General features: G+C 40.4%; 1 protein-coding gene across 1 annotated transcript in view; it reads right to left on the bottom strand.

Annotated features, from left to right (window-relative positions):
- Positions 1–24,306, bottom strand: part of LOC134883582 (contactin-4) — a 110,275-nt gene that overhangs the window by 68,105 nt on the left and 17,864 nt on the right. The window contains exon 2 of the mRNA XM_063912012.1: positions 22,710–22,927. The gene's annotated coding sequence lies outside the window, so the exon portion shown is untranslated. The remainder of the gene's footprint in view (positions 1–22,709; positions 22,928–24,306) is intronic.

Genomic DNA, 24,306 nt, shown 5'->3' with positions numbered 1-24,306 from the left:
ATACTCTGGCAATGATAATATTCTGGTTCTTTATTGGGAAGGAATTGAAACTCAACAACACTTTCTTTAAGCATGCAAAGACTAAAGTATCATTGACAGTCAATATGTATAGCGGGCTCAAATTAAAGGATATTATAATAACCGTTGTATTTTCCAGCCTCCCGTTCTCTATTGAAGATTATTGATGTCACAGTTTCATACTGGAAGAAAATACAATAACAACAAAGGAAAGAAGACGTGGTATTTCTGTTCCTGCCTGAATGCAAATGATTGCTGAGGTAAATGCCGGAAAAAATGGTAATCAATGACAATGTCCACTACACCAGGTACACACAAGAAGAAAACACATACAGTACTTTAGATATTTATCAACAATTTGAAGCACAAGCTATTTGTTTCCAGCTTCTAATCTTGTGTCTCTCTGTTACAAGCTGAATGTACACTGCCCGGCCCAAAAAAAAGGTCCCCAGCCTGTGGGGGGCAGTGCTATGATCTGGGGTTGCTGCAGTTGGTCTGGTCTAGGTTCAGCAACGTGCCCAAAGAATGAGGTCAGCTGACTCCCTGAATATACTGAAGGACCAGGTTATTCCATCAACACATTTTTTCTTCCCTGATGGCACGGGCATGTTCCAAGAGGACAATTTCAGGATCCATCGGGCTGAAATTGTGAAAGAGTGGTTCAGGGAGCATGAGACATCATTTTCACACATGGATTGGCCCCCACAGAGTCAAGACCTGAACCCAATTGAGAATCTTTGGGATGTGTTGGAGAGACTTCTCGCAGTGGTCCGAATCTCCCGTCATCAATACAAGATCTTGGTGAAAAATGAATGCAAGACAGAAATACATGTTGTGACGTTGCAGAAGCTCGTGGAAACGATGCCACAGCGAATGCGTGCCGTAATCAAAGCTAAAGGCGGTCCAGCGAAGATTAGAGTCTGTGACCCTTTTTGGGGCCAGGCAGAGTATTTGTGTTGGTCTTCCTATCAACTTTTGTCCTCGTGTTTCTCGTGGAGTAGTATACAAGCAAACATGTAATTTTCTGTACCAGAAACAACCAAATAACACTTAATCCAGACATAAAATATTGGACCCAAAAAATAAATAGGAATATTTACTGTTTATATACTGCATTAATTAGTCACTTACAAATCTTCATATTGCACGTGAATCTATCCTTAGAAATGTGTTTCTTGTGAGTGGATTTCTCCCCCCCAAAAATGAACGAACACAACCAGTCCTCTGCAGCTTAAATGTTTGGATTCCTAAGCACCACGTAAACAAGTGTCTGCATGCTCCCGGTTCATCTTATCTCCACATGCCCTAATAAAGGATTGGATATTTGTTTTTATTATAATACAACTCAAGCCTTGGAGTGACTCAGGTGACTATGTTGATGTACTTCCAAAAAATGATTTAGGTTTTATGGTAATGAAAGAAAAATTGACAAAGATTTGAGAGCCACTGGTGGGTAGAGCTTAGGTAAGATAACTGATCAGAAGAAGGCTCCTGATTCACAATAACAACAATGAGTAACTTGTTGTTTATGGCTCAATTATTTTGAAGCCCACGTTCAATGGGTGTGTTTATCACAGCTTCACACATGGTTGTATAGTTTGACACACGTTGCATCCTTTGCCAATGCTTATTACGTGTTGCCTGTGTAGCAGTCCTGCGGATAATCCTTTAAATCTTAAAAGCAATACCTTCACAATCAATTTATTGGGAAGCCAGCTAGATAAATGCAATGGTACAAACTTATCTATAAATAGCAAGAAGGCAATTTTGCCCCCCAAAAAAAACAACAACTTTCTTTTTAATGCTATTGAGTGAACATACAACCTCCCACCGTATTTATCCTTTCCTGTTCAAGAAATATATTTTCAGAGCAGGTGCAGCTTGTTTTAAATGCCATTGAAAGTCCAGTCCTGTAATTGGATTTGGGAGCAGCGAGGTGTCTGTGACCTTTGGCGGGAGCCAGCTTGTTTAAACTGAAGATCTTGTAACCCTGGACACCTTTGAGTCTTCAGACAGCCTGATGACAGGTGTGGTGACAACTCACCCGAGAGGTTAGTTCAATCATTTGTAAACCAAAGGGTTTTCCTCTTGTGAATGGCAGCTGACAAAAAAGCCTGCAATAACTGACACTACCAATGCAATACTGATCAAGCTCAAATATAAAACTTGGGGTGAAATCAACGTTGTATTCCGGTGAGAAATGTAAGGAGTAAATTAGATTAATCCTCTGCAGGTTCACTTCAAATTTGAATATGTATTCTGGGATTTCTGAGGGTATTATGAAAATTAATTATTAAAGCCTGTCCAGTGGCTGCGAATAGTAACAGGGAACCTCTCACAGCTCAAGAGGATTTAACATGCATCACAGTTAATGGCCACCGCATGAATGTTTAAATGTTTCAAAAGGTTATGTACCCTGTACCCTTTTCAAAAGGTTATCCACCCCGCAGCGTTGGAGCCGTCACCTACTGGAGGTCCTGCAGTAACGCTGCCGGTCTGCTTTGTCTTTCTGGCAGCAAACGTACCTTCGTTATTTACCACTTGGCTTGACCTCAGGACTGGGTTTAAGTACTAGATAATTTATTTGGATTATAAAAGGAAACAGAGTAGGGATATCAACAGTCTGTAAGGAGGCTCTGTTCCAAAGTGGAATGGCACTTTATTGAGGCAGTAGGTCCCTTTTTAAACAAAGAGATAGATAAGACGAAAAGAATGTTAAAATCAAGTCCTAAAGTTCAGTACCGTGATATATGACAAGTCTTACTTTGAAATATCTACATACTAATTTAACTTTGTACTTGTTAGCCACTTTATGAGCACTGGTTACCATGTACCTTAGATTGAGATCAGATTTACCAAAACAACTAGTGAACTTTACTTTGGATGTCTATAAATACAACAAACCATAAGTCCAACAGGATTCAACTCAACCACTTAATAGTTGCACATCCTCAATAAATGCTTCATCAATCAAATACAAGTTGCCATACATTAAATGAGAAATAGACGTTCAAATCCCCTTGGCAGCCCCTACAGCCAAGAAGCTCATCGCCACCCAGAGTTGGACCGATAAGAAACAGTACAGAACATTGGCTGCAGCTGCCTCAGAGAAAAGCTCTAAAAAGTCAGTGTACACAGCACAGCAAACAGCAGACAATCACAGTTAGCAACTAGCTTGTGAACATAGTGGAGCAGGTTATTTTATCAAATAGGCTACAGAGCTCAAAGACTGTAAATACTTTCCTCCTGAATAAGCTAATTCTTCCAATACAGCTGAAGATCCATTGAGCAAACTCTCCATGGAAAAGAATCTTACCATCTTAAATCACAGCTGCAACAAAGAAGCAGGTCCTACAACAACCACGAGCAAACCCACACTGTTAGGCTTAATCGAATTTGGAAGTCAAGTATATTCTGTTATCGACCCACAGGAACTATAAATCAAAATGTACTTACTGCAAAAGAAGAACTAACGCTAACCCTAATCCTTACAGAGGTAAACAAAAGCATGTGCAGAGAGAAAGTCTAACTGGTTACAGTTTGTGCTGTGTTAATATATTCTGTATTATTTTTGTGCCTTGTCTGTTTTAACTTCCTGTCTTTGTTTTTTCCCGCCTTTTATGATCGTGTGCCCCGCCCACCTGAGAGTAATCACCAGCCCTCTCTAGCTGTGTCTTGTCAATGTCATGAGTTTCTCTGTGTATCTGTGCCTTTCTGTCTTTCCCATTGCTCTTCGTCACTTTGTTGTCTTTATTCCCTGCTGCGCTTCTTTCCTCTCTTCGTTCCCTGGATGATTCCCAGTGTTCCCTAGTGGGTTTGCTTCCCGTGTTTGTCGTGCCATCCCAGTGTGTTCCCTGGTTTGTTTTAGTTGCTTTCGTTTTGTAGAAACTTAGCCTGCTGCTTTTGTTTCGCTAGCTCTTGAACCATCTTTTTTCGTGAGTTATATATACCCGCCTCCCCGTTGTTTTCTGCATTTTTGTCCTATACTTTGCCATACCCTGTGACAATTTCAGCTTCCTGTAATTAACATTTTGTTCCTTTTTGCTAACATTTGTCCCGTCGATGGTGATGGGTGTGTGTGCCTCTCTCTGCCTCTTCCTGTAGTCCACAATCAGCTCCTTTGTTTTGCTGACGTTGAGATGGAGGTTGTTGTCCTGGCACCAAGATGTCAGGGCTCTGACCTCCTCTCTGTACGCCGTCTCGTCACCGTCTGTGATCAGGTCGATGAGGGTCGTGTCGTCAGCAAACTTGATGATGGTGTTGAAGCTGTGTGTGGCCACGCAGTCGTGCGTGAACAGGGAGTAGAGGAGAGGGCTGAGCACACAACCCTGAGGGGCTCCGGTGTTGAGGGTCAAGGTGGAGGATGTGATGTTCCCCATCCGCACTGCCTGGGATCTGCCCGTTAGGAAGCTCATGATCATGATCATGAATATATTCCTACTCATTCACAGTTTTGCCATTTAATTAAGACCTTTACACCCATTTTAACAGCAAACAAATCACAGCAACATAGCAGTGGAAGGGAATTCAAAAACAACTATTCTAGCCGCTGAGGTCAGAACAGGATTCATCTGGTCAGTCAGTAATTACAGATTTAAGTATTGCATGAAAACAGGAAAAATATAGCAATTAATCGTCCTTCCAAAAAAGATTAATCAAATGATATTCATTCTCAGAGGGAAAACTAATTATATTATTGTTTACATAAACACATAAATAACACAATTTCAAAATGAATATGTCAAGCAATATGTTCTGACTGTTAGCGATATTACATCAGTGGGTGAACTGTACCACATGTCCTTTTATTCCATACGCATTTGTACATAATCAGAAACAAATGCAAATGATTCTGTGCAATTACAACAAAGAGATTTCTCAGCACTGGATTAAAGCAGCTAATGGGTTCAGACTCCAATAGGCTCCGTTAGAACACTAATAAGCGCCTATACAATGTGGCTTTGATATGGCAACCTACAGGACATGTTTTGCACTGAAGGTCAATGATCTGAATATAATGTTTCCCTCCTAACAATTCAAATGGAACCAAGAGGCAAATACTTCTTTTAAGGCTCCTGTGTTGTGGAGGATATCATTGAGATGCAGACCGAGACAAACCATCTGAGACGAATTCCCATTCGACTTTTACAGTCCTTGAGAGCATAATGAAATTCATATCTTTCCAAACATGCATATATCTCAGTAAGCCCTCAGTGGAATTAAGAGTTATTTGACCAGCTGTGTATTTGAGATAGATCTATCAAACCTGCTTGTCATTTTTAACTAATGCTGGACTGGGTAAAGTTGAAACTTTAGAGTGACACCGAAGATTTACTCTGCTGTTACGTTTCTGTGACAGGGCTTAATGCACAATTCCAATTAACTTTCCCAGATATGATCTTTCCTACTAGACTGTGACACATATCTGACATCTCTGGGAACCGATATTCTTTCTGAAAAACCCTTTCATGCATCCAATAACCTCACACACTTGTGTCGGAACAATAACCAAAGAACGTCACATTTGCATTCGGGAAACAAACGGACGATAAAGCGATGCTATTATTAATGTCCCAAATTATTTGTAAACCTCAACTGACAATTTATTATATGTTAATAGGATAAGGCTGAATAAACAAATGGAGAAAATGACCAATTGTACACGGTCATATCTCCTGTGATCTGATATTTATCAGATTTACGACTACATCAAATATTGTCCCAGATCTGAGTAAAAAAAAGGGGATTTATGAATCCAAACTTCTCTGAATATTGGCTTCAATTGTTAATGAAGCCTTAATATAACTATAGCATCTCTTCTAATGTTACTAATTTGGATTATTCAACAGTACAAATTATGCACCATCTTCATAACAAAATCACAATTATTGCCGCTCATTTAAAGAGCATGCATTATGTAAATCTGCGTAACGCTAACATTGATTACTGCTTATTAAACGTGATGAACTGTTCGTAAACAAACCGACTGCACATTTGAAAGTCATCAAGACATTCGAGATCATCAATAATGACCAATGGATGCATCATTACAATGAGTACAGAAATGACAAACAAGACTGTGGCTTCATCTGTCCATATTAAGATAAGCGAGGAGCGGGGAGATTCAGGGAGAGAGAGAGGCATACACTCGGATGCTGATTTGAATATGATTAATGGAGGGCCAGGTCTTCAAATCCCATCCAGCTCCCGCAGCCAGTCTGCCTCTGATAGGCTAACGCTCAAAGTTGCCTTCGCTATCACAGCTCACACTCACCGTCTGTTTCTGCCCAGAGCTCAGGAGGGGAGACGTCTGGGGGGTGTCTAAGCCAAGATCAAAACATAAAGAGTCATAGGCGGTCTGTCCAGCTGGACTTCAGTTGGGTATTACAACGACCCCGTCAAAGAGAGAGAGCTCACACAGTCTTGTTCTCCTCGGTTAGGACTTTACATCACGAAAATGTTTTGAAGCAATCTAAATCTGATAGATGTTTCATGGGAAAAAATATGAGACTCAAGTGCAAACAACAGCTGTGTCACTGAGCAACAAGTCACTCACCAGTCTGTCATGTACATTCATGTCAGTTTACAAGCATTGACATCACATGGGTCACACCTGAAATACCATAATCCTGAAACTACAATGAGGGGACCCAATAAGTAAACGTGAGACACTTTCAGCTTTCTTCTAAAGAGTAAATAAGCACCAAACACCATCGGTCAATACTGGCTAAGTCCGTTTTGAAAGCACTTGGACACACATTTGTAGTTACACAAAAAACCGAGGAGCAACACCCAGGATCTGAAGGTGTGGACGTGCTGTAAACGTGCATTCTTTCTAATGACTACCTGAAACAATTCAATTGGATGCAAAGATAAATCAGTTTGTATTTTCCTAATGAATTTGGGGTCTTAAACAGTAGTTTCAGGCACGATCATTACATTTGTAAATTTAAAAAGAAGATGAATCTGAATATACTTTAGGGCGTGGCTATACGTTCATTGGTTTTAAGCATGAATTTTGATGAATTCACAGCTCATGTGAGTTCCACTTGCACACATTGATTTCCAGCTAGCTAGATAGCGCCAGCTTCAGCTGCTAAAGGCACGTGACCCTGCAGTGCCTGGCTGTTCCTCAGATATGGTCGCTTCTGGCATCATAACGAAACTAAAGGCCGATCTCAAATCGACACTTCAAAACCAATTGGTGACATCAAGCTGGCTTCAAAAAGAATCTCTTGTGGCGGGGGTGGCAAAGTGGTAAAGGGCTTGGCCTGGGAACTGGAAAGTCACCAGTTCAAGTCACCAGAAGACCAAGTGGTGACTGTGGTGTCCCTGAGCAAGGCACCGTTCCCTACACTGCAGTGGCACCCTGCTCCTAACACTAGGATGGGTCAAATGTAAACTGTTCCCTCTGTGGGACGATTAAAGGTATCCTTCTTCCTTCTTCTATTGATCACGTTAAACACACCTTCCTTGTGGAAAAGCCATAATGATTGTTTCAAACCAGCTTCCTAAAAATGCCAAATGTTGATTACTTTAAATTGAAACGCCGCTAACAACGGATTAGTCTAGGGGTTGAGGTGACTAATTGGCCAGCTCTTCTAGTCAGTGGAAATGTCTTCAGGCAAAACAAGTGTGTGTGAACAAAAGTTGCCACAACCAAGTCCAACCATCAAGCAACTTTGTGGTAAGGCAGCCTTATTAGGCTGACTGATAACAAACTGGAAATTCACACCATGGTCCAATGGACAGGGTGTTTGACAGATGATACACAGCAATGACAGTTGGCAGCCAAAATGACAGCTAAAAGAAAACCAAATTTACCAAATGTTGTTCTTGCTGATTACTATTGAATTTTCAAAATTGCCTGGAATTGAGCTTGTCATATTTCCCCTGATAGCATGGAAGAGAAAGCATTTGTATCAAGAAAGAACACAAGAGGGAGTGATCGAGAGCAATGGGAACATGGGAGGGATTAAAAAAGGTTTCCACACATTCAACATAAAGGCATGCCATGTGCAAGCCTATTGTTGTCTTTCCAGGGAGTATGTCCTTTGCAAAGAAAGTGAGGCTTGTTGCAAACATCGTGAGATGATCAAATGTACTGGTTCGCCTGCCCTACAGGTGTGCTGGATTCATTTTCATCTCAGTGTGCTGCACTGGCAAGGAGTTCACAGAAATGCAGCATCGTCGGGGGGAAACTAAACTACTTCCTCATTTGATGTGATCCCACTTCATGCCGTCTGGCTCATGCAGTCCAATATGTGCATAGTTAAGCGCATACTGGCCTTAAGATATCTGCAATGACAGAGCTTGCTGTTTGTTATAAAACTGTATTTTGTCACCCCCTTTGCAGTGAAGCATTAGTTTCAGCCAGAGCGTATTTGTCGAGTCAAGCTGGTTTAACAAAAGAGATTCTGAAACAATGAATCTTCGTCCAGTGTTGAGCTATTTTAACCCAACACTGATGTGTGCACAAACCATTGACAGACAAGCAAAACAACCTGCTATGACAGGAAACCTTAAACATTACAATCTGTCAGTTGTGACAATCGGATAAAATGTATTGAGAAAAGGCAGTCAGCTGAAGCCACACGTGTTGTACTCAGGCTTTACAACAAATACAACACAGCTTGGAAAACATCGGAGAAACCAACATTTTCAGCGTAATAAGCAGTTGTCACTTTCTTTGTACGCAGGATGGCAATCACAACATTTGTATGATATTTATTACCCAATGACTCTAGTCTTTTTTCTAAATTTCAAGCTTGTTCAAACAACCATTTGAAAGCATGGCTACAAATACATGTCCGTCCTCAGAACCACATCAATCTCGAATGAATTTACTTGTTATTTCACTACATTTTATGAGAGCTACTCTACAATTGGGAAGACCTGTAATAAAAGCTGTGTGTTACTTAAGTGAAAGTGGGTCCTTCCTTCTCCATCGTGAGTAGGATGTTGTTGCCTTTGGACTGAGCCAGTCCAGCTAACTCCCTTTGCTTTTGTATTTGCTAAGCTAAGATAACTGGCAACATCTTAAAAGTGTACAGTGACAAATACTCAAGCACATTTCATGTACAATAGCAAGTTAAATCAAGTTATAGTGTTGGTGTAGCTGTAGAAAAAACACCAGTTTGCGTTGGTATCCTTTTCTGCCAAAGCTAAATGAATCACAACTAACAACAACAATTCATTTGCAGACTCAGCCACTTAAAGCTTGCAGTGGTTTGGGTTGTCTCAACCATAGCACAGAGAGCTGAACTACATTTTTGGTATGCTAAAGTAGGAATGATTTTTTGATCATTGCAGCTTGTTTTATCAATTTCGTCAGCTGAAAGAGTCCTCTTCAAATGCATCGACAAGGCTGTTTGAAAGCTGTGGTACAAAGCTAGCAACATTAGCTTTGTAAAACATAAACGGCATTAAACATGCATGAAGTCTACTGTGGATTTAGCCTAAATGTTAGTTTGCTATCAAAAAATCCCAAATATTTAAAATATGGTTAGCTTTGTGTGGTCAGGGTGGTAAACTACCTTACAGAGCCAAAGGCAGTAGGTACAGGCTTATTTGTATTCCCTTCTTTTATTTGTCTCTCTTTATGTTACCTGCATTTTGAAATCCCGAAAAGCTGCTATACAAACAAGCTCTCCTACTAATAACAGTAATGGTGGCTCTCTTCCAGCAGGCCACGCCATCATTAATTATATGTATGTACTGTACACCTGTAGCTTTACTGTTTTACTGTCAGCTTGATTTAAAAGCGACCTGCTATGACCAACAGACAGAGAAGAGGTACAGTAGAAAAATGGTGAGGTGTTCCTTTAAGGGGACAGACAGCCTTGTCTAATCAGACTCAGTATGGTGGCTGCTGAGTCTTACCTTCTAGTCCATGTCACTTTTAAAGACATCAAAGGCAATGTCAGCAGAGAGCATGTCATCCCTATCAAGCCATACATGCATTAAGGTCAACCTTCACAAAGTCAACATCCTTCAGCTGCTGAACTTATCCAACCTGCAAACAACCGCTGACTGAGACTCTCGAGCTCTGCTCTTGTTACCCCATGGAAAGTGCAAAGCAAACAAAGAAAAGTAAAGAGCTAAAGCCGCTCAATTTATGAACATATCGGCAACTTTGGACATAAAGTAAATATTTAGCATTAATGATCATTTTCTTTACAAACTGACCCCTGAAGAGCTGTTAGCTGATCTGTTTGCATTCAAGATAAGCTTGATTTTTTTGGGGGGGGTCTTGTCTTGCTTTGCACAAATGCCAAATCCAAAGTTGCTAAATGTCTAATGAAAGAAATATGGGGAAGTGTTCAGGCAATAATGATGTTTAGTTTTTACTTCACTGCTATTTAAAAACTAGTTACTTTGCAGATGATTACCTTGCAAGCTATGATACAACCTTAATCTACCCCCCCAAAAATTCAGCTTAACAGCAAGGGCTCAGTTCTGTCCTATAGTGAACATAATAATATGCAATGAGGGATCAGTAACTTAATTGTTCATGTGTTTAATACTTTTGGTTCTTCAGCAACATGTCAACATGCACAGACCATTTCTTTATCTGGAGTATCTTTTCCTTCCAACCAATATCCTAATTAAAAGTGAGGAGAATGCAACCTCTTCTTCTTACTGTGACTTTTCATTTAGGCTACAGTGTAGGTGTGCATCATTAAAATGCTCCATAACATCTGTCTTTCATCTCCCCGATTTTATTTAACAAGGCCTAGTGAGATTCTGTGCCCTCGCCCCAATGCACACTGTTAGAACACGAGGTGCTCTGAGTGCCAATCCGATATGAAGTTGTATCTCGCTTTAATTAGTGCACACAGAGGTACGATAATCGGTGCTGTACGTGTTCAAAGCCTCAAAGACATACCACATGTTCTGGTTACTTTATTTTCCTTTTATGCAATGATTACAATATCAAAATCGTTATAACTCACAGAAACATATCAAACAAAAGCAGGTAGCAGATGCTCACCATATGTCTAACTTTGAACCTGTTATTGAGATATTGTATTAAACAGACAGTATGCTAATTTGGCATTTAAACAGAAGAAGGTTGAAATAATAACATCATTCAAACAGTGACTGTGAAACCAAACCATCTGCTTTATAATTCTCATTTTTGAACATGTGCAATTAAAACTAAACTCAATATTCATGAATTGTTAATAATCACAACAGAAAATAATAAATGAAGGCAGATAAAACCAATCTTTTTAACCCCTTTTCTATCATTTTAGTCAATCAATCAGCTATAAAATCAACCCACTGTTATTTTACATTCGATATAATCGATACACAAACAGCAGAGGAGCATGTAATGCCTCACACGGCCCCGCCTCTCAGGGTGGAGGCTCTGAGGACCTGAGGAGCTCTCATCTCTGGGACTGTCCACTCGCACAAAGTAATGAGATCATCCTGGGTGAAGTGATGCTGAAAATGAATCATCTCCTCCCTATCCCCTAACGGCACAGTGGGCACATTTCTCCTGGACCTTATACACCGAGGCCATCCATCCTCCAACAGCATGCAGGGCAGTGGCTTCACTCATTTCACTCATCACACACACACCCCCCCCCCCCCCCCCCAACCCCAACCCTAACCCCAACAAAAGCACCTGACATGAAGCCTGTATGTAATCCAATCACAGCCCTACAGGTCAACTCAAGCAATAGGTTTGCTATAAGAAAACATTGGGACTTTTTCCAGTTCACTTAAATTCAAGCACACATTGTTGCAGGTCCAGTTATAGTTTGGCCAGGTAACAATTTATGTTTGTTGATAAAGGCAACTCAGCACAGAAGATATACATCTAACAATCCTCCAGGATACGTTTTCTGTTAAGAAGAAATGTCTGTTTCGGTTAAACACAATTTTGCACTGAAACAAAAGTATAAGAAACATCCCTGTGGGTAATGAAATCACAATGCACAATCAGTGCTGGGTTGAAGGATGGCCGTGGTCTTAATCTATTAGACCTTGCAGCCTGTTTTCATTCTGCCCCGATATTAGGACAAAGCGCATTGATGAATTCCTGCAAGGTGAGGCTTTTTCCTGGACAGACACAAACATAAACAATCCACTGCAAAGAAAAAAGGAGGTGCAATGTGGCGGTGAAGATAAAGCTTAATCTTTCACAACTCTGAAAGTGTTATAGGAAAAGACAGTTTAAAGGTTTAGAATAATCACAGATGTCAGCTATTTTTCATTTTGCAAAAGCTGTGAGACGTCTCGGAAATATGTCTCGAGGAGCCGTGCTGAGAGAAGGAGCCGGGGCTGGGACTATTTTCGGTGTAAGTCAGGGGGGAAACGGTGCAGGTCACAGGGCCGTGTGACTGACAGCACCGCGGGAGACGGAAGCAACACAGACAGGCTGTGGGGACAGACACCTAACAGAGGACAAACAGGCCTTTGACCAGCCGACGTGCTCCGGAGAGCGAGGAGTACAGGAGTTCTAAAAATGTCCACAAGAAAGCTGAGGCCTCTATTTGTGATGGATGACTCACTCCGGTCACACAAATTCACATGAATGAGCCTACAGTGGCCATTTGCCATGCAAATTCTCACATAAAAGAGCCGGCAGTGCCACGCTCCTGTCGAGGTACCAGTTTAATGCGAGTGTAAGCAGCTCATCACATGATTGGTTCATTGTAAATCCATTTAGTGTCCAGTGCATTAATCATGCTGCAGGCTGCCAAGGTTCACCATCAGAGCGGTGTTGAAAATTCTCTTTAATGGTGAGGAAGCTCTCATTAGACTCTCTGTTTATTTTTCCGATGCTTGTAGAGTTACATGCATAAAGGTTTGATAGAGAAGCAGCTGACAGGTACAGTACATGCGAGGAATAAGCAGGAAATACTGCTGTGACGTTAGCCTTCTCTGCAAGCTAAGCATTGTGTTCACAAAGTTTAAAGGTATTACTGGGCCATTTGTGGAAATAGCTCGCTGTACAGTAGGTGTAGATATCGTTATGAGATTCTCAATCTCACCCATCAAACTCCCCCGGGCTCTCTCTCAATTACATACTTTTTGCAGAGCTGCACTGAGTGGGGTTCTGACATTATACTCTGAGCTGAGGTGATGTAACCGCATCACAGAATTAGATTGCATTACAATAAGGTTATGAGAATTAACCCAGATGTAAAAAAATAGCGCACACGCGGCACCTGCTGCAAGCAACCCACAAACACTACATCAGTGTTGTTATTAGATTAATAGTTTGCCATTACACAAAGAAAGCAGGTTATTGCCAAGAGTGATCACGATCATTTAGCGCGTGTCACACTCCAACACAACCTCCCTTACCCGTCGAGGCTGAATACGTGTATATTAAAAATAGCTATGCCGTATGTGTCAGGTATCAAAAAGCACGTTGATTCATGAAACATTGCACAAACTCGCATTGTTCGTCAACATCAGATAGGACTCAAGACAGGATTTGATGGATGGATGTGCCAGAGGGAAAGTAATTTCCACTAACTTATTCTGTCTGCTATGAATAAGAAGAGGCAAAGGCAAGGTGAACCGGCAGGAAGCGTCAAAGGATGTACTGTAGTGTATAGGATTCAGTTTAAAAACAGGGCAAAGAATAGAGAGAAAAGTGTAAGAAATACATTTGACAGCGTTGTCTTTTTGATTGTAGCGGTCGTGCTAAGAACTAGCTCTTCACTTAAATATATTATAAGTGTGCATTGATATTGTTTAAGTATTTTTCCTTTTTGGTTAAAGAAATGTCCTTGTCAACACAAAGAAGAAAAACATCTCCTTTAACTCAACAGCAATGCCATTGACTGTATATAGCACAGAAACACCTGGGTCTGTGTCATGTGAGTGTTGAATAATGTAGCAGTGACCTCCATGATGCATAATGATCCCTTTGTTCTCAAGGATAGTCATGTTAACATGTAAAAGGTCCTGTTAGCAACATTAAAACCAGCACACTTTTAGCCAAACTCCCTAGAATGTGTTGCCTCACAAAGCAGATAAAAGCTTGACTTTTCCAATCTTCAATATCGAACACATTCTATCTTCAAATCTTCATCCTCGAGGAATTTTACAACAGGTTTGTTTCCGAGACCTGAAAGGCCATTTGTTTAGAAAAAGAAACCCAATGCTTTTTTTCTTGGATCATGTGGGGACGATGCTGCCAGAGAAATCCTGTTTCATGTGCAGTCTTTGAGCATGGTATATGCAGCCATAATGCGCATACATACTGCAAGACCCTTTTTACAGGATTTTCATTTCAAAGCGAGTCAGCCGGAAGCATTAAAAAGTCAGATGGAGACCTGAGTCCACCAACTGCTGGAGCTAACTTTAGCCTCATTAGCTAGCTACAGCTGATCAAATATCCCAGCATCAAAATGGAAGGCCACCGGTCTACCTTTGTCTGAAACTAAGTACCAACTCTTTTGGAAATGACTAAGAAATGTGATTGTAAGTCTGCGAACAGTGCGTTGGAGAATAAGAGGAGACAGGCTGCCAGAAAGACAGTGTAAAGATGGCATTAAAGTGCAGAGCAGCAAAGAAGCAACCCAACAGTTATCTAGAGAAAAACACAAGCGGTCATTTAAAGGCAGACCTCTCTACAGCAGGGCACTCCTGGCTGAGATTGTCCTCATGTTCGGCTTTGGATTGCCATACTCCTCCCCCTAGCTTTCTCACTGTCAAGATGTTGACGATCATAATGAAAAGAGGGATCTGGTTTTGCTTTTAACTTTAGTGAAACGTAACAGTGTGGGTATGGAATTAGTCTGCACTGTGTTCAAATCTTGCCAAACCTTGTATTTTTGTTATGAATGTCTGTTTTTACGCCCCAACAAAAGCAATGTCTTTGACTTGCGGCCAAATCTGGATGTTTGAGGAGTGAAGAGTCAGAAATCCATGTCAAAATAGTATTTAAAAGCTTTGAATCAACAATTTCTACAAGATTTAAGCAAATGTCCTTTCAGATACAGCCATAAAGAAGGACTGATATATTAGGCGGTTAGGGAAAGTAGTATGCAAGATGAGATTCACTACTGAACACTTGCCAGGCGTTTTCACAGAGAATCCTTGATGTTCCAGAAAGCAGAAGCCATCCATTGTTCTCAAAGCTGCACATTATTCTCATGTAACTGTAGTATGTGTTTATCTGGAAACAAATAGGTCCAACTTAGTGCAAGTCATGGTTTTTATCAGACTAACCAAGTCATATTTCCGCTCCCAAGGATCCACAACTCTGGACCTATAAAACAAATGCTTTTTATTTAGTGTTGGGAGGAACTCTCTTCCAAAATACATATTTTTGGATTTGTTTTTAAATGAAGAGTCCATATTCTACGTGTTGTGGAAATCATCTATTTCAGGGGTGTCCAAACTGCAGCCCGGGGACCAAATGCGGCCCGTTGTCCATTTTGAATCGGCCCTCTGCAGAGTTTACGAATAATGGAATATGGCCCAAACATTAAACTTGTGTTATAGTCTACTTTTTAAATATGTATATGTAATATACAATTGTATTCATGTGTTACAAATCCCACTTTTCAAATCAATTCAGCCAAAAATACAAACACTTTCTAACAAATCTAAGTTGATAAAAAACCTGATTTGCATAACAAGCTTGAAATAGAGCCTCCCTCCATACAGTTGTTCCCCTTGTTATAATCAATGTGAGGCTTCCAAATTAGGGATTGAGCTGTAAACACTTGTTCTAACTAAATAAATGAAGCATATTCAAGTATGAAGCATAATTGCCAGAATAAATATGATTGATTTCGCGAACTTATAACTGACCTAATGAAGCGATAGCCGCAGTGGCGCAGGCCTTCGTATGTTTTTCTGTATGTGGCCCTCAGTGAAAAAAGTTTGGACAGCCCTGGTCTGTTTTATAGTTTGGTCTGTGTGACTGGTTCCGCTAACAGGCTTCCTTTCTATCACCATCGTGCAGGTGTTACTCAACGCGAAGCTTCAGAAATGGTCTAAAACCGCTAATGTGTCAGTGAGGCCTGGCCTACAGAAGATTATTTGGTGGAAACTAAGCTCGGCTCCCATCTTTCTTCTGAGGTATTATCCTCAGTCATCTTTCTGTCACACCTCAGAGTCTGATTGGAAAGCCTGTTTGTAAATTTGGCGTATTGGTGGACTGTGATAGCAGCAAGTATCTGTTGCTTTATTTAGCCGGTGGATGAAACTTTCCCTCAAATACTGTTGTGAGTTTTGAAGTTCAGTGTTGGCTTGGTAATCCTGCGCTGGACTGCAGTTATAGACACTCATTTAAAAAAAACTTCAATATTGACACAGGATTGAAAAATATCCAAATGAAGACACAGATGGTTACATTTACAATCTGCTGCCTGACATTAATCATGAAATCACTCGACAGATGATGTATTTTCTTATATTAGACCGAGTAATAATCTGCTGCTTTCCAAAAACAAATATGTGCAATGGATTAGGAGATTAGGCTTAAGTCATGGGTGACCAGCGAGTGAAGGTGGTCTTCTTACATAAGAGATAAGCAATTAAAGTCCATCTGCGCCAAATCCTGATACCACAACTGATGGGTTCAGAGCCAAGTTCATATGAATAATTGATTGTAAAAACTATTGTCTCTCCCAAACAGCTACATGAAAAGGAATTATTTATGAAATTGTGTATTTGTTTACCGATGTATAGGAAAGCACGTTTCGGCGTTCGGAATATTTTTAGCGCACGGGAAGGGCAGGAGAAAAAAAAGAGATGAAAGTAGCTCCCAGTTTGATGTCGTAGAGAACATGGTAATTCCATTCGCTATCCTTCAAAGCATTGAAAGTGAGGGCTCTGATTTATTCATAAACCAGGCGTCTTCTGTTAGAGAGCCATGGACAAAGGCGGATCACACAAAGGTAACAGTTCTGCTGAGAAAAGCAAATTACAAATCAAAACAAGGTGTGAGGAGTTTACATGTTGCACCGCACAGGAAACACCGCCTGCTCAACTCAACAGTTGACAAGTACAACTTTGGTTTCGAGCGAATGGTTTGTCTCCCAACAAACTTTGAGGCGGTCAGGTTCTTCCATTTGTTTCAATAGTGGTGTAAACTGCTTCTCCTTTGCTGTTAGGTGTCTTGCAGCTCCATGTCAGAAATCATTCAACGTGATTCCTGCTGCACAGCCTCCATCAAGCTTCTGTCAGTCCTTATCACAGAGTGAAGGTCACCACTCTGTCCTGCTTACCTGGCTTCCTGCAGCACGCCCACGTGTCCGCACACCTGACATCTGTGGCCGCGTGGAGATTACAAAACAGTGTGTTTATCTCAGCTGCTAAATTGATGAATCTCTACTGCCATATTGGCCTGGATTAATATAGAGTTTAGCAATTATTTAGTGTTCCTGCAGGATTCAATTCTTGTCTGGCCATAAAAGCCTCTGAAACTATATGAGGAATATAGCTGGTTAAAATACATCTCTTAGAGACTGTGATGTGGTTTCAGTCAGCAGTTTTTGGAGGTTTAACAGTTATTGGAACAGTAAATAAAAGAAACATTTACACTCTAAGCATTTATATTCTTTGGTAAAAACAGGCTGTTTGAGGCTGTGCTCAAAAAGTGACTAAAATCATTAGCGGATAAATCAATTAGCCAATCACCAAAATAAAATACGCTGTAAAATGTGTAATCCTCTTTAAAGCAAAATAACAAATATTTAAGGTTTATCATTCCAGCTTCCTGATATATCTCTTCTGTTGTATACTGTTTATGGTTTATTGAATGTCTTAAAGTGTTTAGCACCTTATCTGACAGTATCTTTTGGATATGGAAAACATATAATGAAACAGGAAATGGCCAATCGACAAATCAAGAACAAATAGCAGATCGATTGATACTCATAACATAAACACATAAAGCCTTAGGAATAGCTTTTCGTCAACTGACAGAGAATAAGACTTTAGTGGACCCTTCAGTTATTAAATAATACACTTCAATTTGACTTTGCCTTCCACAAACTCAAAGACACCAAACAGTTTCATGAAAGTAACACAAAATATATCAAAAAGGAGATTCAAAGCTAAAGTGTCTGTCACTTCTAACGGCTCTAATGTGTTCAGTTTGCTAGCAGGAGGATTCGGGATTCAAGAGAAGAGGGTCGGTCATCATTAATGCCTTATCACCCTGTTTGTCAAATTAGGCATCAGTTCTGATTGGTTACGGCAGATTTAGCATTTTGTCCAGAGACATTACAAATACAAATAATATCTCAAGTGAAATATCACATCACTGTTCATCCCTAAATTAAGATGATCAAATACAAGACCCATCCAGTGCTTGGCTGGTGTAATTGTTTTTAATCCAAGTTATTAAACTGCATGTTGATAGACGTCAGCTGGTCAATAGTAATAATGATCACACTTCCTCTCCGGATTCATCTTAAACTGACAACAATCAAATTAAATGACAGCATCAAATAATGCATGCCGTCTCTGGTGTGCATTGTTTCATTAAGTAAGCCGAGCATCCTTGACCACAAGGTTATTTCAAATAAAGACAAATCATTTTTAATCTAGAGCCTTTGGGGGCTTTGATCTGGTCACATTTGATGGATATCTCACTGCCCAGTCCTTCCTCCTGGCTACAGCGTGGTGACACTGCTGACAAACAACAGCCGGACCGAGGAAATGTAATAAATCTCTTTTTCAGAATATTTCCAATTAGCTCGCTCACAAAGGAAAATATCATCGATTGAAGATACCAAGTTTAATTAAGCTTAAGGAGATATTTCAATCGCCATCGAGTATAATTGTCACATGATAATTGTTGTAATTTCATATTATAAAGGTAGAAATGTGATCACAACGTACTACATAACATGCTAATTAAATATAATGAATTTCACATCAAGAAACATGTACTTCATTCATCAATTTTGGGTAATTTATTGTTATTTTACACATTTCCTAACACTACTTTGAGCATTTAATAATGAATAACACACAGGAAATGAGCACTCCAGAATAAAACACATATTTTTGTTCACCTTTCCCTTGCTGATAACTGATTTGATTCAGATTGTGAAGCATCATATGGATATTTATAAGCGTTACACAGATGTCCTTTCAAATAAAAAGTCAGTGATTGACTCGCGTTATAAAGTACTGTGTTGCTTGACCTTCATGAATCATGATTTTTCCGACCATTGCTATGGAGCATTATAAATATTTACGAGTGCCTAAAATGTGTCAGATCTGTATAATTATAGTTATAAGTATGTCTATATTGCATATTTAGACATGAGTATTATAGAAATTGTTACCAAAAATGCATTTAAGTGCAACCTCCCTTCACCTCACTTTCCATGAATGGTTTATTATACATGTGCTAGATCATAAAATCTATATTTACACGGTCATTACTTCACAGTAATGTTCAGTAGAGGTGTGGTTGTGCGCCTGAAATCATTTCCAGGTAGAGCCTCTCCTTTCGGAAAAACACTGCCATCAGTTTTACAGTAAAATGCAACATAACCATGTCACAGTTTCCTCCGGCTGCCTGTCTGGCTCTCGGCCAAGGAAGTATTTTATTTGGAGAGGCGAAAGCGACTGACAGATGCCTGAGCAGCCACACAGCATTCATCAAGGCATCTGCAGGATGTGAATACCGAGGCGGCCTCTGCCTGTATCCACCTGCAGCTATTAAGACAAGCCAAGTCCCAGGCATGAGAGTATCTGGGCTGAAGCACTGCTCCGGTATCACAGGCCTGACCCCGCTACACAACAGTCAGCTCTGGGTGTTAAACCACCCCATCCGCGCCATACATCACTGTTATCTCTATCACCCCTGTGAAGATTAGTCTTCAGCCCGCTCTACCTACCTGTTCAGACCGCAGCTGCCGAGCAGAAACCCAGAGAACCCCGGCAGCAGGAGGTGATAACCCAAAAACAAGTTTATATTCGGAAATGTGTAGGAAGGCACTGACATGTAGGAGGCCTTAACCTCATCCTCCGAATAAACTCAGGCGCTCAGACAGAGCTACTGATTTATGAGTATGGGAAAGTGTTGTGGTAAAATCACTGGGGCTTCACAATTTGGAATAAATGGCTAGATCACAATTCAATGAAATGAAACTGATTTGTGATCTAGACCAAATTACCTTGTTGAAATATTATTGCATTAAATTATGCATTGGAAAATAATAGTGTCTTCATGTCTTAAGGCTGCTGAGTCATATATTGCACCTCAAGCAACAAATACATCCTGAGTGATTATTTACTCACAGAAAAAAAGGAGAGTCAAATAAACTAATTCAGAAATCACAGTTTGAGTGTAAGCCTGCTAATTGCCACTCATCCACCGGCAGAACCACCGGACATCCATCCCCTATTTATTCTCTGGGAAAAAAAGCTGTCTCTGTCGTCTGATGCTCTATTTGACAACATCTTCATATTTCTGGAGTCCTTATACCGTTTTTGACGAACAGAAATATAGTTTCCTGGGGAAAATCAACATTTTGGTGTGAGGGCGCACGCCGACAGTAAGAGGGCACAGCAGCCCTGTTACCCAGGTTTAGACAAAACCCTGAAGTCTGTGGAAAATATTTTGCCATCTTTGCAGCAACACAATATTTATTTTTGAAAATATTTTGACATATTTTGCCTTTACCAAACGTTGGGCTTCGTCTCAACAGCGGTTTAGATGTTGTACAAGTCTTAACTGCAATGAATATCAAATCTGTATTAATTGTGCAGCCCTAAACATCATGAATCATTTGGATGTTCTCATTTTTTCACCTTTGTTGAATAAAATAATGAGGAGTTTAATGAGGAACAATTTAGCTAATGTTCCCTGAAAACGCCCTAATGCACGCCCAACCGGGACACCTTGCTTTGTGCTAAGAATTGGACAATGCATATGAATAATGATTCTGTATATTAGCTCTTTTCTGAGAACTGGAAGACACTTTACAATGCATTCATTTGAACAAACATGCATACAGAAAGGACAAACAAGATGCTATGAAATGATTTAGAAAAAACAATCTATAGATCAGAAAGAAAAACTGGGGAAGAACTAATTCAAGAAAAAGCCAGCTTAGTTAAAGCAGTTAGTTCAAGGCTGTTTGACTGTCTGATATTGTTGGGGATGGGATTTCAGAAGGAGGGTGGATCAACTTAGAAGGTCCTGTCCCCCGCAGGTCTGAAGTTTGGCTGTAAGCAACGAAGAGTGACGCTCAGTGTTGGGGTAGCAGTTGTTTTTATGCAGATGACACTGTTTTTGTGGTGGAAAACAAATAAACATGACCCTGCTGTGAATCAATTATTCACTCTTTTTTTTTTTGTTTCTGGGGGCCGAAGTCTGTCTGCCTCTCTGTCATAATGTGGCGATGAGGGTCTTAAGGGGCCCATATGTATTCTCCAGATGAACCTCCTGCGAGTAATCAATGGGGCTACATGAACGTGGCAGGTTTATTAAGGCAATGCTCAGAAATTAAGCCACAAAGTGGAATATTAATCATAATTTCAGAGGACTAAATGACAGAGGAGTGTGATCATAGAATACATTTTTGTGGGTGGTCGGGGCTTTCATTTGAATGAGAATGGCTAATGGCACATTTATTATGCAGGCGTAGCTTCCTGAGTGGGAAAGGGATGAGTGAGTGTGTAAGTTAGTGTTAGTGTGCGTGTGTGGTGTGTTTCTGTATGGATTTGTGTGTGGGTGAGAGGAGGAGGAGGGGGGGGGTTAATTTTCTTTTTAATGATCCCTGTATAACAGCACCAAACACAGTCAAGCCTTACATGAATGGAGGTACCTTGTGACTGCTGCACTTCAAATATGAGATAAACACCATAAACTGCATCCAGAACACACACACACACACACACACACACACACACACACACACACACACACACACACACACACACACACACACACACACACACACACACACACACACACACACACACACACACACACACACACACACACACAAAACTAGTATCTACATAAAACATTGTAGTAGGGCACGCCTCTCAGCTTCTTAATATCTGTCTTTATCTAATCTTAACTAATATTAAGCATTTGCAATGGATTTCAGATGTGTGCATTTATAAAAATATATATATATATTATATCATATTTTCTTATTTCGTATAATAACACATGAGATTGATTCATGGGCAGTGAAGCATCTGAGCATCATCTCTGATCTCTCGCTGCAGGTGCCTCACGCGCGTCACGATCATCTAAATAGTGATGGATGAGGAGAGGGAACAGTGCACTTCCCCTTCTACCCCTACAGATTATGTGCACACTTCATGAGTGCCTTGCAAACTGACTTATTCTTGCATTAACGAAAACCCACCTCCACAACGCGGGCTACCAAACCCTCTCGAACTGAGCGCATCAGCTTGGCGGAATGCGCAAAGGATCACGATGTTTCACTCCGGTACGGAAAACGCTGACCAACCAAACTTTCTTTAAAACGCACAAAATGTGGATCTATGGAAGTATAAAGCGCTGCAAGGGGGGCGAACGTCTAACCCCCTACAGTTACACGGTACCTGTGCAAACGCAAAGCAAGGGGAGGCAGTGGATGCTCTGCAGCGTGCATGCAGACACACACACAGAGACACACACACACACACACACACACTCACACACAAACGCGTAAAAACATCGCACACACTATTGCATAGCACAATAACTTTGAAGGATGCCTTACCTGCTCAGGAGATGAGACACGGCGGTAGGCAGAAGAGAGAGGATGTCGGGCGGAGCACCGATTGTGTGGATGAGAGGACTGCGACGTCCCGGCACTGAACTCCAAAGTGCGTCTGGCTTCTTTTCCACGCCAATAAAGGACAGCGAGATTCAGACCAGCCCCCTCATATCAAACTATATCCAACTGTTTCCTCCTCATTACGGTGCCATGTCTCTGAGCTGCAGCATGCATGGAGAGAGTTTGGATTCAACATGCTGCTCTATAAAAAAAATGTTTTCAGTTCAATGGAAACCGTTTGATACACATGTCCATCCAATACCCTGAGAATGAAAGGTTGACATGTGTTCAACGTGCATCTCGTATTTCATAGATTTTCTTTTGGTTTTCTTATTTATTATCATTATTCCTTATTATTTAAGGTACCTAATTGCATTTGGTAATGTATTCAATCAACATATTGAATTAGATATTTTCAGTTTGTTCTCAATTATTAATACAGAAAAAAACTGACAGATAATATTCATCAGTTTTTACTCAAGTTCTCATATTTTCTTTGCATTTCAACCTAAGTATACATGCGTAGGATTTTCCACTTCAAATGGCAAACAAGGACCCTTGTTAAATGATTCATTTTTGCTCATTAAATGTAGTCAAATGTTTGAATTTTTAAATGCAATCCAATCTTCAAAGGCTGTGCCATGTCTACTAAACCAACTAGTACTTATTCAAACTTGCAGTAACTGATTGTTATGGCCACTAGGGGGCAACAGAAACACATTGTCAACTCAATATCTACATATTATCTATTTTAAATTGAAATAAAGAATATTGAAATAAAGCAGACATTCATCAGTAACAAAAATTATGATCATTTATTTGCATTTCTGTATGAATATAACAAAACCCGCTTTTAGTTTGGTTTTTGGTCTCTACCTAATTCTACGGGAAATAGCTAACAATTGAGTTTCAGGTGGCCCTATTTTGTTTTTATTTTTCTGCCTCTACTGGGACATGTCTCCATGCTTTAAAGGTTCATAAAGCTCTTTATGTTTCTCATACTGCCTGTGCTGCAGCACCTCTTTTCACCCTCTGTCTGAAACCAGAGCCCAATCTGCTCTGATTGGTTAGCTGGCCAGCTCTGTTCTGATTTCTCCTCTGTGTAAAGATGTCCCGTGCCTCAGTCTATCACATACAATGTGTTGGAGTGCTAGCCAATAGAAGCGCCAGTGCTACATAGTGATGTCACTATGTTACAGAAGTAAACAACAGAGTATGTCGGACGGACTTCAGGCAGGGGGAGGGAATGCTAAGGACAGAACGCAATGTGTGTCTCTTGTAGAATGTTACCAGTAAAAGATAACCTCCAATGGTTTGACGTCACTCTGGCCGGATGGACACTTGCATCCCTGTGAAAGTGGAAAGTGAGTGTTCATCCTCTTTTGGAAAGCTGGGTAATAGGGAAAACTACAACGTATAAAAGTCTAAATAAAATGAAAAAATGATGATGATTTCTGTCATTGAAACATGTTCCGTTATCCGAATAGGAAAAAAAACATTTGACTTTGTCTGAAAGTCCTTCCGCCTTTGACCCAAATCA

The sequence above is a fragment of the Eleginops maclovinus genome, chromosome 20 (assembly GCF_036324505.1).
Source record: "Eleginops maclovinus isolate JMC-PN-2008 ecotype Puerto Natales chromosome 20, JC_Emac_rtc_rv5, whole genome shotgun sequence".
Lineage (NCBI taxonomy): Eukaryota > Metazoa > Chordata > Actinopteri > Perciformes > Eleginopidae > Eleginops > Eleginops maclovinus.
Note: the sequence above shows the minus strand (reverse complement) of the source record. Positions and strands in the feature narration are given on the sequence as shown.